This window comes from Castor canadensis, chromosome 9 (assembly GCF_047511655.1).
Source record: "Castor canadensis chromosome 9, mCasCan1.hap1v2, whole genome shotgun sequence".
Taxonomy (NCBI): Eukaryota; Metazoa; Chordata; class Mammalia; order Rodentia; family Castoridae; genus Castor; species Castor canadensis.
The window spans coordinates 7,432,247-7,446,564 of NC_133394.1; positions in this window are offsets into that span (position 1 = coordinate 7,432,247).

Sequence of the window (14,318 nt, forward strand, 5' to 3'; positions counted from 1 at the left end):
GTCACTAGCCCAATACCCAAAATAAATTTCATCCAATAACCTCTTACTGTTAGAAATGTTCAGCGAAAGATGTTGAATGGTTTTCTGATTTGTCTTTTCTGTTGGTGACATCATTACACAACTCAAGGTTTACATTTCTGTGGGTTTATCTGGTTACCTGAAAATTTCTTTAAAGGAAGCATATTTTTCAGCTGTGCCCTCATTAACAATCTCCCTCTCCATTTGTTAGAGAGCTTTGACCATCAAGTTGCTGCCAGCCTCCTGGGATCCACACAGTAATGCTATCTGCATAACACCCTATTTCTCACCCTGTACAAAATTAATTCCAAATGGATCAAAACCGTTCAAACTGCTAGAGAAAAAAATAGAGAAAATAGAGAAAAGCTTGAAGATATAAGCATAGGTAATGATTTTTCTGAATATAATTTAAATTGCTCAGAAACTAAAAATAAGAATTAAAAGCTGAGATTGCATCAAACTAAAAAGCTTCTGCCTCACAAAGGAAATGACTACCAGAATCAAAACAAAATCTGTAGAATGGTAGAAAAATCTCTGCTGATTATACACTAGATAAAGGATTAAGATCCAGAATCTATGAAGAGCTCAACCTTATCTTTTAAAAATAATAATAAATTTCTATCAATTAAAAAAAATCACTCCTGTCATTGGGTGGCAGACATTAGCACTGATGAATGAATAAATAAAGTCCAAGAACCAGTGAAGAGTACAACAAATTCGAATCCTGTTAAGACTTTCCTCACCTGAGTCTGTTCTTACCAACAGAATAAGTGCACACGTACAAATAAGGAGATAACTACAGTCCAACTGAGACACACAGTGTGAATAATACTTTAGTCAGAGAGAAAGACCACTTCAAAATATTTTTGACTCCACAAATTGGTTGAGATTTGAGGTTTGCAGGAAAGTAATGGTATAATTTTCTCATAAGTATAGCTAATAAAAGAAGGATTAAGAAATACAGATTGCATGGTGAGCTTAGCAGATCTCCATATAAATTAACCAAATGGGTAGAATTTCATAAGAAAACAGGACATAATTATATCTGATTCACTAGCCCCATGTTGCTTATTGCAGGTGGGGGTGGGGGTGCTTACTGTTTGCAAGCAGACATTAACAGAAGGGTAAGAAAATCTCCAATATCCTTAATATGGCATGCTTCTGGCATCACACAATCAAAATACAAACTGGCTTGTGATTAAATAACCTGGAGTTTTGTGCATAGAACTTTTAATTATCCATAATAAAGATACTATATTAAAACAAATATATTTTGCATGCATATGAAAGTCTGGAAATGTAACCGCATAAGAAATTTATAAAATCCTAGATTTTTAAGAATAGAGAGAAGAACGAGATAGCATATGCTATGTTTTACTCTCTCTCCTACACTTTGCTTATTCCAGTAAAAATGTGTTTTGGTCTTCAATAAGTAAATATATACGCATAGTAGAAAAAGAAATACATAAACTGTCAGTAGCCTTTTCCAATCTTATTCTCCTCATAATTTTTCTTTATCTTTAGCTACATTTTCCTAATTTCAGTCATCAGTATTTACTTTTTCAGGTATAGCCAAGTGTAAGAAAATTGATATCAGAAATAAGAAAAGGAATGGCTTGCAGCTCCTCAGTGCTTGTGGTTTAAAAAAACAATAATAATGCATATTTTCTCAATGCATTCTCTGACTTGCTTTTCTTAGAAATAAATAAATAAAGACAAAGGGGTATTTCATTTGAGCAAATACATGGTGTAAAATTTATCCTGGAGAAAATACTGACTATCAGTCCAATCTCATAATTAAACTCCAAAGTGAAAATGAACACAAATTCTAAGTGTCTGTAGGTCTCATATACCCAATCTCAGCACATCGCACACATTTATTGCACCAAAGGAGTACACAGAGGGGACTCACGGGCTCAGTTCCCTCAGAGAAGGAATTGCTACTTCAGGCTTGATCTCCTCATTTGCAGTGCTTGCTCAGCAAGTCAAAAGCAATAAACAGTCTATGACACAAAAATAAATATTAAGTTGCTTACAGAAATGCATCATCACAAACAAAGAAAATTAACATTCTGGTTTCCTTTCTGTATACCAAAGGGAGAGAAGGCAGTACCTAAGCACAAAGCTAAAGACCAACTTTCAAATTAATGTAAAATTATGAACAAGATGAAGGCCCAGAGCCATGTGGCATGTAGGGAAATAGATAATGTATTTTTGGACACTTACACTATCTTTCTGAATTGGAAATTTAATCGAATAAGAATCATTAAGTAACATATATCCAAGGTTGTGTAATTTTCTTTAAATCAAACCAGCAAACAAAATTATAGAGTATCTATTACATGCAAAGCCTATATTAGCTAATGACTTAAAATCAATTCCTGTCTTTGATGATTTATACTCTCAGTGATTGGACATTTGCGTAGTTATGCAATTCAGATTAAAAAGAGATTTAAGATGAAAGCAGACTGATGATTATGACTGGATAAGGGAGAAATTTATTTTAACTAGATCTATAGAAAGGTTTTACTTGGAATCAAAAACAATCTAAATTTCAAACAAAAAGCAAAAGATTTTGATACTAATTATGCTATGATGATTGAGTTTCCTTTTGTTAACACACAGGAAACAATAAAGATTTATTCAAGGGTATGATATGAAAGATTATCTGCTTAAAATATGTAAATATAGAGGCCTTGTGCAAAATAAATTAAGGAAGAGAGAGACAAGGTGCAGAAAGACAGAGTAGAATGTAGGTAGTTAATTCAGGAGACAGTGAAGATCAAAACTGAAGCACTTGGGTCTGAAAAGGAGGAGAAAACATGACATTTCTCTAATTACATTCCTTCAATCTTTTTTCTTTCTATATGCAATTTGATTTTTGCACTAACTTATGTTTTCACATGAATACTGATAACTCTCAAAATTGCATATGTGCTCAAATCTCACCTTTCAAATCTATACCAACTGTCTATTGGGTTGCTCTACCTAAAGTACCATTCTAGATACACAACATTTAAAAGTCATGTTTTTCACCAAATGCTATTCTCCCTTATTACTTCCATTTCTATTTTTCACACTAAAACGAAATCCACTTCTCTATAATCATCTACTGAAATGCAAACATAAATATCATAAATAACTGCTCTTTCATCTTCAGACCTTTAAAAGTAATCTTTGTTGTTAAGACCTAGGGATGATTCATAGAGAATAAAAGTCACAAATCATCTTTGAGTAAAATCTTAGCCAAATATAAATAAGGAAAGCAATTGTGATCCTTTGTCAGTGGTCTGGACCAGTATGCTATACCTGTTGAAATATAAACTAAGATTTACTGAAAAATATGCTGTTAGACTTCCTAGCCATTAAGAAATTATAATCTGTTAATGAACAAAAGACAAAACTCAAAGGAATAATTGTTATTATAAAAGACAAGAAATTACAAATTAAATGTTCTGCTTTTCACTCACTGAATGTCTAAACTTTAGGGTTTTGTTTTAAAAAGATGACATATTTTTATTTGCAAAAAATGTGAGCATTATAAAGACACAGACTTATTTGGCAAGTCCTGTGTAAGTTCCAAAGCATGCTTAAAATAATAACACTTTTCTGTCAATATTTACCCTTACGGAAGCTAAGTCCAGAAATATTACAAAAAATGTATGTCTTTGCTATTATTATCTGTAAACAAACAAGAAAAGATATATATTTTAAAAATATATATCAAATGCCACTTTTTGTTTTTGCCAAGTATTACTCATAATTAAATGATCCTTCACATGTGGAGAAAATACACTTAATTTCTATTATAACATTTATAGATACAATATTACAAAAGCACATCAGGTGTACAACCGTAATCCCAACACTTATTAGGCTAAGGCAGGAGGATTTTTAGCTTGAGGCCAGACTAAGCTACATAGTGAGGCCCTGTTTCAAAAAAGCAGAAAAATAAACAACAACAAAAAAAATCAGCATCAAGTATAAGAAGACAGGGCACAACATTTTTCATATTATAAATATTTATTATAAATATTAAATGCATTTGTTTCTAAGGATTCTTATGTTTTTCCTAGCAGTACTGGGAGTTGAACTCAGGGCCCTGTGCCTGGTGTGCAACCACCCTATGACTTGAGTCATGCCCTCCAGCACGTTTTGTTTTGGTTCATTTTTCAAGTAGGGTTTCCCACTTTTTGCCTGGAGCTGGTCTTTGATAAGGACCCTACTATTGCCACCTCCAATTGCTGTGTAACAAGATAGTCTTCAATTTTTTATATCATTTCACACATGCATTTTTTTGTTATTTTCACAACAAAACACCAAATTGCTTTCAAAATAATGACTACAATGAATCTTCAGATTCATTTCTTGCCACACAATAATAATTTCTAACTTAGTCTCCAAGGAATTAAGTTTATGAGATATCAGCTTCTTATCATTTTCCCATTTTCCATTCATTTTAGAAGTAATAAGATAAGATGCAGTAAAATATTCAAATAATTGCACAAATGCTGTCATACAATGATTGCTAGCAGGCACCAGCACCCACCATTCAATGACACATTCATCAGGTGGAGTACAACATCCACAGTTTGCTGTAAAATAGTGGACTTAGAATGTCAATGATTAACCTATGAAAGTGTCACCATATTGAAATGAATGACAGTGCATAAGACATTCCTGTTTAGCGTTTAACCCACTGGTTTGAGGTTTTTTTCTGTTAAATGCTGAATACACATTTCTAAAGTGAAAAGTTTATGGTGGTAAAATTGGGATATTTGTTGTCCAACAAGCTTTTCTTTTCAAGAGCCATTAGCTAATATAATAATTTTTTAAATGTATTGAAATCTTTGATTCGAGTCTATTTTTTGCAAGGCTGTATATGAAATATTTAACAAATGGGTGACGCACAAGCACCAAATAGGCCATATACTTTCCATACCACTTGACTGTTAGGCATGGTGACCCCTGAGAAATAAACCTAGGCTTCATTATTAATTCTAGAACTAATGGTCTTAATGACAGAGAAGGGGAGAGAGAGAGAGAGAGACTTTGTTTCTCTGCTTCAAGAATTAATCCACCATTACTGTGTGAGTCTATGCCCAATACTATTTCAGTTGTATAATGAATTTAAATATAAAATCTGTATGATAGACACAGAGGAAAACGAGCCCTGAGGATTTCTCTGACTTAGCTGGTATCAAAATTATTCAAAACAAGGCACACATGTAAAGGAAATCTATTGAGTTCAGGCCCAGTATGCTTTTTGCCTTTCTAAGAAAAGCAGTTCATTTGGAAAGAGCAGTTTTCTTAGATTATGCACACCTTAGATTTCTGTAATATAAAAGTCAGTGAAAAGTGACAAAGACACATAAACTTGTGAATAATAAACTTGAAATAATACTCATTTCAAAAACATGGACTACTGTAGGTAACTATTCAACTTGTGATGTTAGATAGTCAGTGTTTAAATCCTCTCTGTGACAATTTCTGTCTGGTGGGTGATTTTGTTAAATCCCTACATATATCAAAGACTCTGTTTTCTCATCAGCAAAATGGCAACAGTTATTCCTGCCTCATAGGACTGCTACTAAAATCAGGGAATATAACAAACAGCAGTTAGTAAGGTGTCTCTCACATAAAAACGCTCCAGCACTGTTAGCTATTTTTAAGCTGTAGAAGTAGAAGACTGAAGATCAGTGAAATTTAAGGTTTGGTTTGTGAAGTTGCAATCACAACACTGAGTTGGAAACTTGCCCTTGGAAGCTGTTAGCAGTAGAAACTAAGCAATCATTCTACTGTCATTAATACTGGTTTCCTTTTCTCTAAAATAGACAAAACCATGTTTGTCCTGCTACCTTACAGGATTATTTTGCATGTCAAATGAGGTAAGGATTGTGACAACGCAGGCAAACTCTAAAATCCTACAAGATATAATGTGAAGAGCAAAATGGAGGGCCATTGTAGCAATATAGAATTTGTAAGACACCAAAAATAATAACTGAAGAGAAAATTTTAAGAACTAAAAATATCTTTTGAGAATGTATTCTAAAATCTTTTCCCAATGGATCTACCTTGATACTGAAATAGTACATTAACGCTAATAATAATAGTGAGTTTCAACATGATATTCAATAAGACAGAGTATACATCGACAAATTAAGCAGAAAAGGCACAACTGGCAAGGTAAACTAAACACGACTGTACTTTTGTGTCTCATTCAAAATCCTTAATATTTACTCAGTGGAGAGAACGTGTACCAGCTGCTGTTAGATGAGATTTCAAGCATATCTGGTTTTTCCCTCATTCTTAGGATTGACAAGTCCTATGATAACCTATGATTTGAATTTTGCAATTGGAATGAATAATGCCAGATACAGGTTAAAACTCAGAACTTGACTTTGAGGTAAATCATTTCCCCTCTCCTAACTTGGTCCTATTTCATGGTAGTTCTGTCATGAAGAAACATTCTACTACTTACCCTTTTTTTTCTTTTTTTTTTGCATTATGGGGTTTGAACTCAGGGCCTACACCTCAAGCCACTCCACCAGCAAAACTTTTTTTTTGCAGATACAGTCTCACAAACGATTTGCCTGGGCTGGTTTTGAACCGTAATCTTCCTGATCTCTGCCTCCTGAGTAGCTAGGACTACAGTGTGAGCCACTGTTGTACAGATACTTATTCTTTGTACTGTCCTTTTCCCTCTTCCCTGAATTGATTTTTGCTGTATTTGGTTGACTCTCAGCTCCATTTGTGGAAAGCAGGAGACACAATAGTGTTAAGACAGCTCTGGGACTAGCAGAAGTTAAGGTTAAGCTTTCACCTAAGTGTTATCTACCTGATATCTCTCTCCCAAATTGGCTTGGGCAGGAAATTTGCACCCTCATCCAGGTTATCACTCACATCTCTTCCTCCCCCTGTGTGTTCAGAAATTTATATGTGGGCTCTTTCAGCTTAGGACTCTGCTCTTCTGGGGTTCTAGAAAATAAAGGCCAGTACAAACCCAAATCCTTCACTACCTCTATTCTTTTGGGTTCGACTCTGCTCCGTGCACAGCACTCAACTCCTCCCGAAGGAACCCAACAGATGCAGCCATACTCCCTGGCTTATGGCTCCCAGCCATATAAATTCCCCAACTTGAGTTAATTTCAGGCCCACCATCTGCCTCAGCCTTTTTGCTTTTGTCAATCGCACATCTTTTCTTTTCTTTCAATTGATATGAACAGGCCAAAGTTTCCCTAGTTCTACTGGCTATCCCCTTATCAGCCTGCAGTGAGACAGGAGCACAACCTGTTCTGGCACTCTGAGACTTGGAGTAAGGCAATCCTCCCTGCAATGAAACACTCTCCACATTCCATCCACCTCTCTTTTATTTTTATATCTGAGCTGGTTACAGGTTTTAAATCATTTTCTTTTAAATATACATGAAGATGTCTGCTTCATGTTCACTTTGATATCTGCCATTGTACAAGTCAACTTGAGATGGGAAAGAACATATCTAACATCATGTTACTTGTGGATAATCCTGGCTGCTACAAATCTAGAACTTCTCATTGGTGCTCAAGGAGATCTTCAGTATGAAAAGTTGTGTCATAAGCACAGTTTAGGCCAGTGTCCATCAAAGAATGTCTCCTAAGAAAAGCATGATATGGTATCATAGAAAACCAACTAGAGAGAGGAAAATAGGAACTAGAGCTGTGGTTCAGTGATAGGACACTTGACTAGCATGTGTGAGGTCCTGGATTTCAGCCCCAGCACCCCTTGAGTGCTTGTGTACATGCATGTGCACATGCACACACACAAGAACAAGAAGTCATCAAAATTCACTTCCTCAATAATGAAGTAATGCTCAAGAAAACAAACAAGAACATTCACTCGAAATTTTGTACATAACACAACTCTGTATGCCAACAGTCTGCCTGTATGCAATGGTTAGGAGATCTTGGGTTTACATATCAACTATTATAGCTCTGCATTCTGAGCAGGATCCAGCAATAGAAAGCAGAATTCACTCTTAATAGTGTTGTGCAGCCATAGTTGTTTTGAAGAGGACATTCACATTTTCTCCAGGACTAAATTTTAGGTTTCAAGTGCCACTCCAGTCTCTCACCCTTCATTTCTTCTTTTAGCTGTTTACTTTGCAAACATTTCCAGACCAAGTGAAAGATTGAAAATAAATGCCTCAGACAAATAAAGGTGGAACATGAAGGAACCATCTTGCTGAGAAAAAAAAAAGAGAGCTCCTAAAAGCTCTCTTTTCCTTAATAAAATTTCAGAGTTCCATAAAAATCCTCTTCCAACTTTGAATCAGAGTTATAAAGTCCCATAAAGTGAGAGATTTCAACTGCTTTTCAATTTGACTTCCAATGATATTGACAAAACATCAGTGAAAGATACTGAAAGGGAGAAAGAGAAAGAGCCCCACAGAAACCAGAGCAGAAACATTTTTTGTGGTGGGGAGGGGTTCTTGTTGTTTGTTTCTCTGTTTGTTAATAAGAAATAGTAAAGATGAAATAAGATATCCATGTAACCAACAAAAAGGGACTAAAACAAAAATTATTATGAATTTACATAAGATGAGGTCAAAAAAGAGACTACAACAGAGTAAAATAAAGGATATCCAGAACTGAACTTGATTTACCTCTGTACCTGCAGAGCAATCCTAAACTTTACAATGAAAACCATGTAAGTGAAAACACCATATCATGGAGGTGACCAACTGAATGTAGGTTTTCATCATTTGCTAAAATTCTATTATTTAACCAAAGTATTTTTGAACTGGTATTCATAGAATTATTTCACCTTTATAACAACTTTCATTAAGGCAACCAAGCAAAAATTATAATGTAAAAATTACTAAAACCAAGGAAAATCATTGCATAATCCAAAAGAAGGAAGAATTTATCTGGTAACCATAAGTAAGTTGGGCTTACTGACAATCCTTCAATCACAATTAAAGCTCTGCCATAAAAATATATTTTACTAAACTATTTTTTTGTTTCAGGATGAAATAGCAACCTATAAAAAGCCTAATTACATTCCATTCAAAGTTTTCAACTTTTTTTGGTTTAATCCTAAATGATGAAACCCTTGAAGAGGACATGTGTAAATGTTTTAACCTAATATATAATATCCAGTTTCTTGTTAAGAAAGAAGAGGAAATCAAATGGTAACACTTTATGTAATTATTTTATAGTTTTCAAAACTAATGATATAGCCAAACAATCCTTGTTGAAACTTCTGTAACAAGGAGAGACAATATTAAAAAGCAGGCTCATTTTCATTATTAAATCTTGTGCAAACGTTAGATCTTGTTTCTGTTCTCATGAAATAGGTTTTTTTTTCTTCTACATTACTGTATTTAGATTATATTGGTTCTTTTTAAATAAAGGTGAAAGCAATCAAGCAATTATAACTAACAGGAATAATGAAATATTCCATGTGAAATATTGTTTGCTGTCAAATGAAAAAAAATAAAGAAACACGTCAACAAATCTCATGAGAAATTCAAACATTGTTAAGGATACAAGGGTAACTTTTACTTTAAACATGAATATCTCTTGTATTTTTTTTTCTCTGTCCACTTTACTAAATATTACTTGCACATACTCCCAATACAAACTGCCAGAAAGAGGATGGGATTAGGTTCCTAGGTGTATTCAAATTTACGGCGTATTTTTTGACGCTGTTCTCAGAACATGCATCCTGTTAATTTACAGGTAGTTGAGTTTGGTCCATGTCCTTATTTCTGGCCATGGAGTGAAAGGTAGAGTAGCTTGAACTGGAGGAATTCTCCACAGCTGGTTTGCTGTCAATGTCACTGATGGACTTACAGCTTTCTAGTCTCCAGTTGTAGTCACTGTGCTAATACTCTGCTCCATTCGCTATGTTGCAGGCTCCGAACACAAACACAGAACTCAGGAGGACAGAGAAAAGACACATAGTGAAAATTGCAAATGGACATGTATGTATGAGGTAAAGATTGGCAATTAATATATGAAAATTGTATAGGAAACAATATGGGGAGGGTCTGTCTGCCCAGAATGGATTCAGAAAAGTGCTAACTTTCAGAAAAACTGAGTTTTGGGTGGGGATGGTTTTTGGGACTGTGGTTGGCACAAGGAATTCATATTAAGAATGGGAGATTCAAGGAACTTCTCTTGCTTCTATGGCTGGAAAGTAGAGTACCAATGAAGAATTTATGGAAAATCAATTTGAAAGGAAATGAGGTTGGCAATGAGGTGTTGAAGAATCTTTTATGCTACATTAGGCTTTCAAACGTTGACCTGCAGGAATCCTGCAGAAGTGGGCTTATGATGATTTTAAACAGAGGTTCTACATTACTAAATATACACTTCGACTTCATTGTTATAACCACCCTCTCTGTCAGATCATTTGGTCTCATGAATTGCTGTATTTACTACCCCTGCTCTCCCAGTGTTTAAATCTGAGCCCATATTCCGACCTGCTGAATTGCCCACTCCACTGCAGCCCTGCTGAAATGCCCACTCCGTTGTGCCCTCACAACCCAAGTCTTTTAATTATTTTTAAGCCTAACTCAAGTTGCATACTTTAAATGTTATCCCCTCAGCTTTCTTCTTTCACCCTGCTCCCCCACTTTGTTTCTGTGCCCATCTACCCTCTAGCTCTTCCCATTGCAAAACCTGAGCTACATCGTTTTTGTTAAGTTTCCTTCATGATTTATATTTAGTTGCAAACCTGATAGCTAGGTTAGGTGAAAAGCATTGGAAAAAATGTCCCTGGAATTATAATTTTTGAAATTAAATTTTTATGTTACAATAAAGATGAGCTTGAATACTTCAGTATTTTTTAAAAAACACCAAATCTCTTTTAAACATGTGGTTGATTATATAGCATAGTTTATCTTAAAATCTTTCACTGTTCATAAGGAGACATTCCAATGGATCTTTAAAACAAGATTATAAAAAAATTATACACAAGTAACAAGTTATCGTTTAGAAGAGATTTTATCACTTTATCACCCTTGAGGGTCTTTGTGTGAATATAACTTTGTTTTTGCCTCTGAGGCATTTTTAATGATGACCAAACTTCATGAATACAAACATCTAAGTATACTTTCCAATGCAGACTTGCACAATCAACTAAGACTATACCTCCTGCAACAGCTTCTTCAGCCTACATGTTTCATATTTCATATGATTTTGTGATTTATTAGAAAGAGTTGTATTTTGATATTTGGTGAAAAAAATCTATTGACTTATTTTGTCACTGCCATACTCTTTTTCAAATCAACATCTTTTGAGCTCGTGATTACCAAAGTGGAAGGAATGCATTGAGTCGATGAGCTGATTTTTAGCCACACTAATGCCTACAACCGCTCTGAGCGATAGAGTGCAGGTATAACGGGCAGGGCAAGCTGAAACTTATTTTTAAACTGGATTATAACTTTGAAGTTGTTCAATCACAGCTAAAGCAAGCTTTATAAGGTACTTATATTTTTCTATAGGCCTACTTAACTTTTGTTGTATAACAATATGCTTGTATAACTTATAGAAACAAATTAGAACCTTAATGAAAATAAAAATTCCAAAGTTGTTTTGGAGGAATATTTTAGCATATGTAATATATCCTATAACAAACACATAAAGGTTTTGTGCAGTTTTCCCTGTAAGAAAATTTGATTTTGCATGTGTGAAATATAGTTATCTCCTTAGCATGGTATTTATCCTTTGAACAGCCAACACAAAAAGAAGTCAATAAACTCAGAAGTGTAGTTGCTTTGGTGATGTATTGGAGCTGATAATATTTAAGAAAATGAGACTTATAAATTTTGCAGAATGTTTATAATTTATTATTTCTTCCAATAAAACATCAAAGAAGAAAATAATGAAGCAATTCAACATTCATTTCAGCCTGTGCAATATATCAAAAATAAACAAAAAAGTGAACGAAAACTCCTTGCTTTGCAGGTTTCTCAAAATTAGAGTTATGATTAGATGTAGTGTGGGAGTCAGATAAGTAGGTTTGTTCACATTCCTCTTGACTCAATCTAAATATAAAATGTAAAGTGCCAATTTTGGATTTTAGGTAAGCTTAGTGTTTTGTTTAAATTATCTGTTTTAAATAGATAATTTATTTCCTGAACATATAATACATCCTCAAGAATGGAAAACTTAGCATATATTTTATTACTATTGTTGAAAAAAGTAAGAAATGTCCTCTGCTGTCAGTTTTCTCTAAGAAATCTGAACTACAAAAAAGAAAACAGTTTCTTGAAGGAACATGTTGGAAACATGTAGACGTGAAAGATGACAAATGCCTAAAATTATTTTTATACACAGCTTGGATATTGGGAAAATGGGAAAAAGAAAGGTCACTTTTATCAATTTCGAGTGGAGGGGCACCTGTTAATGTTATGGCAGATGATCAGAGCCCATGGATTGTGGTGCTGGGAGAATTGCTCCCTTTTCACTTCAGTTCATACAAATTATGAACACTTAATACAGTTGTGAAAACAGAGTCTTGACACTGGATGCCTCAACTTTTGTAATAAAGAGATAAAATACTGTCCTCATAAAAAACAAATAACTGAAAGGCCCTAACATTGCCTAGAGGAAGCACAAAGTATAGTCATGAAGAGAAAAACTCTTTCAGAAATTTATGTGAAGCTGAGACCTGAAACACTACTAGGAATAGCCAAGCAAAGATAGTTCTGTGTGTGTGTGTGTCTGAGACAGAGAAAGAGAGGGAGATTTCAGCAGCAAATTTTAAAAAGTGGCTATAGCATAGACTTACACAGTATAGTGACAGGCATGGTAAGGGACTGTGATCCATAAGTAATATGAACCACCCACCTAAAGAACAAGTCATATGTTTTGGATTTCTTATATTTTTCAATGAGCATAATAAAATGTAAATGAATTTTAAGTCGTTGAGGAAATCAGATTAGAATTTTATTTTCTTCTGAACGGACACCGAAAGACCAATGGCCATGCAGAAGAAGAACATGCAATAATGAAATTGAGAAACTTTCCCTGTGAGAATATGGAGCACTCCTAACACCGTCTAACTCCAATGTCTTAAGTTAAAAATGCACTAAAATATCAATAGCTATTTCTCTTAACCTCTTTGGACTTCTGTAACAAACATACTACAGATTGGGTCCAATTTATGAATAACATAAACAACGTAAATTAATTTCTCACATTTCTGATGGCTAGGAAGTCAAAATCAAGGTGCCAGCAGATTCTGTATCTGATGAATGCCTGATTACTGGTTTGTAGACGGTCATCTACTTGCTGTGTCCTCTCTTGACAGCAGTGATGGACCTCCATGGGGTCTCTTATAATTCCATTCCTCAGGGCTCCATCCTTATGATACAAGGAAATAATAACCTGTCAAATGCCCTCCTCCAGTTACTATTACCTTGGGGATTAAGTTTCGATACGTGCATTTTCAGGAACACAAACATTCTACCTCCAAAATTCATGTCCTTTTCACATGTAAAACAAAAATAAATCCATTACATAGTAAGAGTTCCTCAAATCTTACTCCATTCCATCATCAACTTAAAAGTCTAAAGTTCAATCTCACATCTGAATATTATCTAAGTCAGATCTGAGGGAGATTCAAGGCAGGCTTCTTTCTGAGGCAAATTGCTCTCCAGCAAAGAATCTGTGAAATAGAACATGTTACATGCTTCCAAAACACAATGGTAAGACCTGGCATTGGATAGATATTCCCATTCCAAATGGAGAAATAGAAAAAAAAGAAAGAGTTACTTTCTTTCTGTAACTCTAAAACCCAATGGGGAAAATCCCATCAGAATTATATGCTAGAGTATAATCTTCATTGGCTCTATACTCTTCCTTCCAACCCCCTGAGGTGGGTGTCCAAACTTCAGGACATACTGGAGCAGAGATCCTGCCTCCAGAAATTGCTGGAGGGGCAGTCTTCCCACCTTCAGATTTGTGGGACAGAGATGGGTTCCTCCAACTCTCCAGGCTCCTGGATTCCCAAGGCTTTTGGGTCCCAGAGGTCTCCTGTGTTCTCTCCTCCCATAGCAACTCTCTGTTGGGGCCTCATACACATGGCTTCGTTGGAGCTGTTCAGTATTTTGAATCCAGAAGAAGGCAGCCAGGCCCCTGGCACCCCCTGGGTGTCTATGGATAGATGGTATAATCAGAAAATGTCAAAGTCTGCAGACTGTGTTGTCTAGAATAGCAACCACTGCTGCAGCTAGACCTGGGGCACCCCAAGCATGGGATGCAAAAACCTAGATGTGATGTGAGAGGTACCCAGCAGCTCACACTGACCTC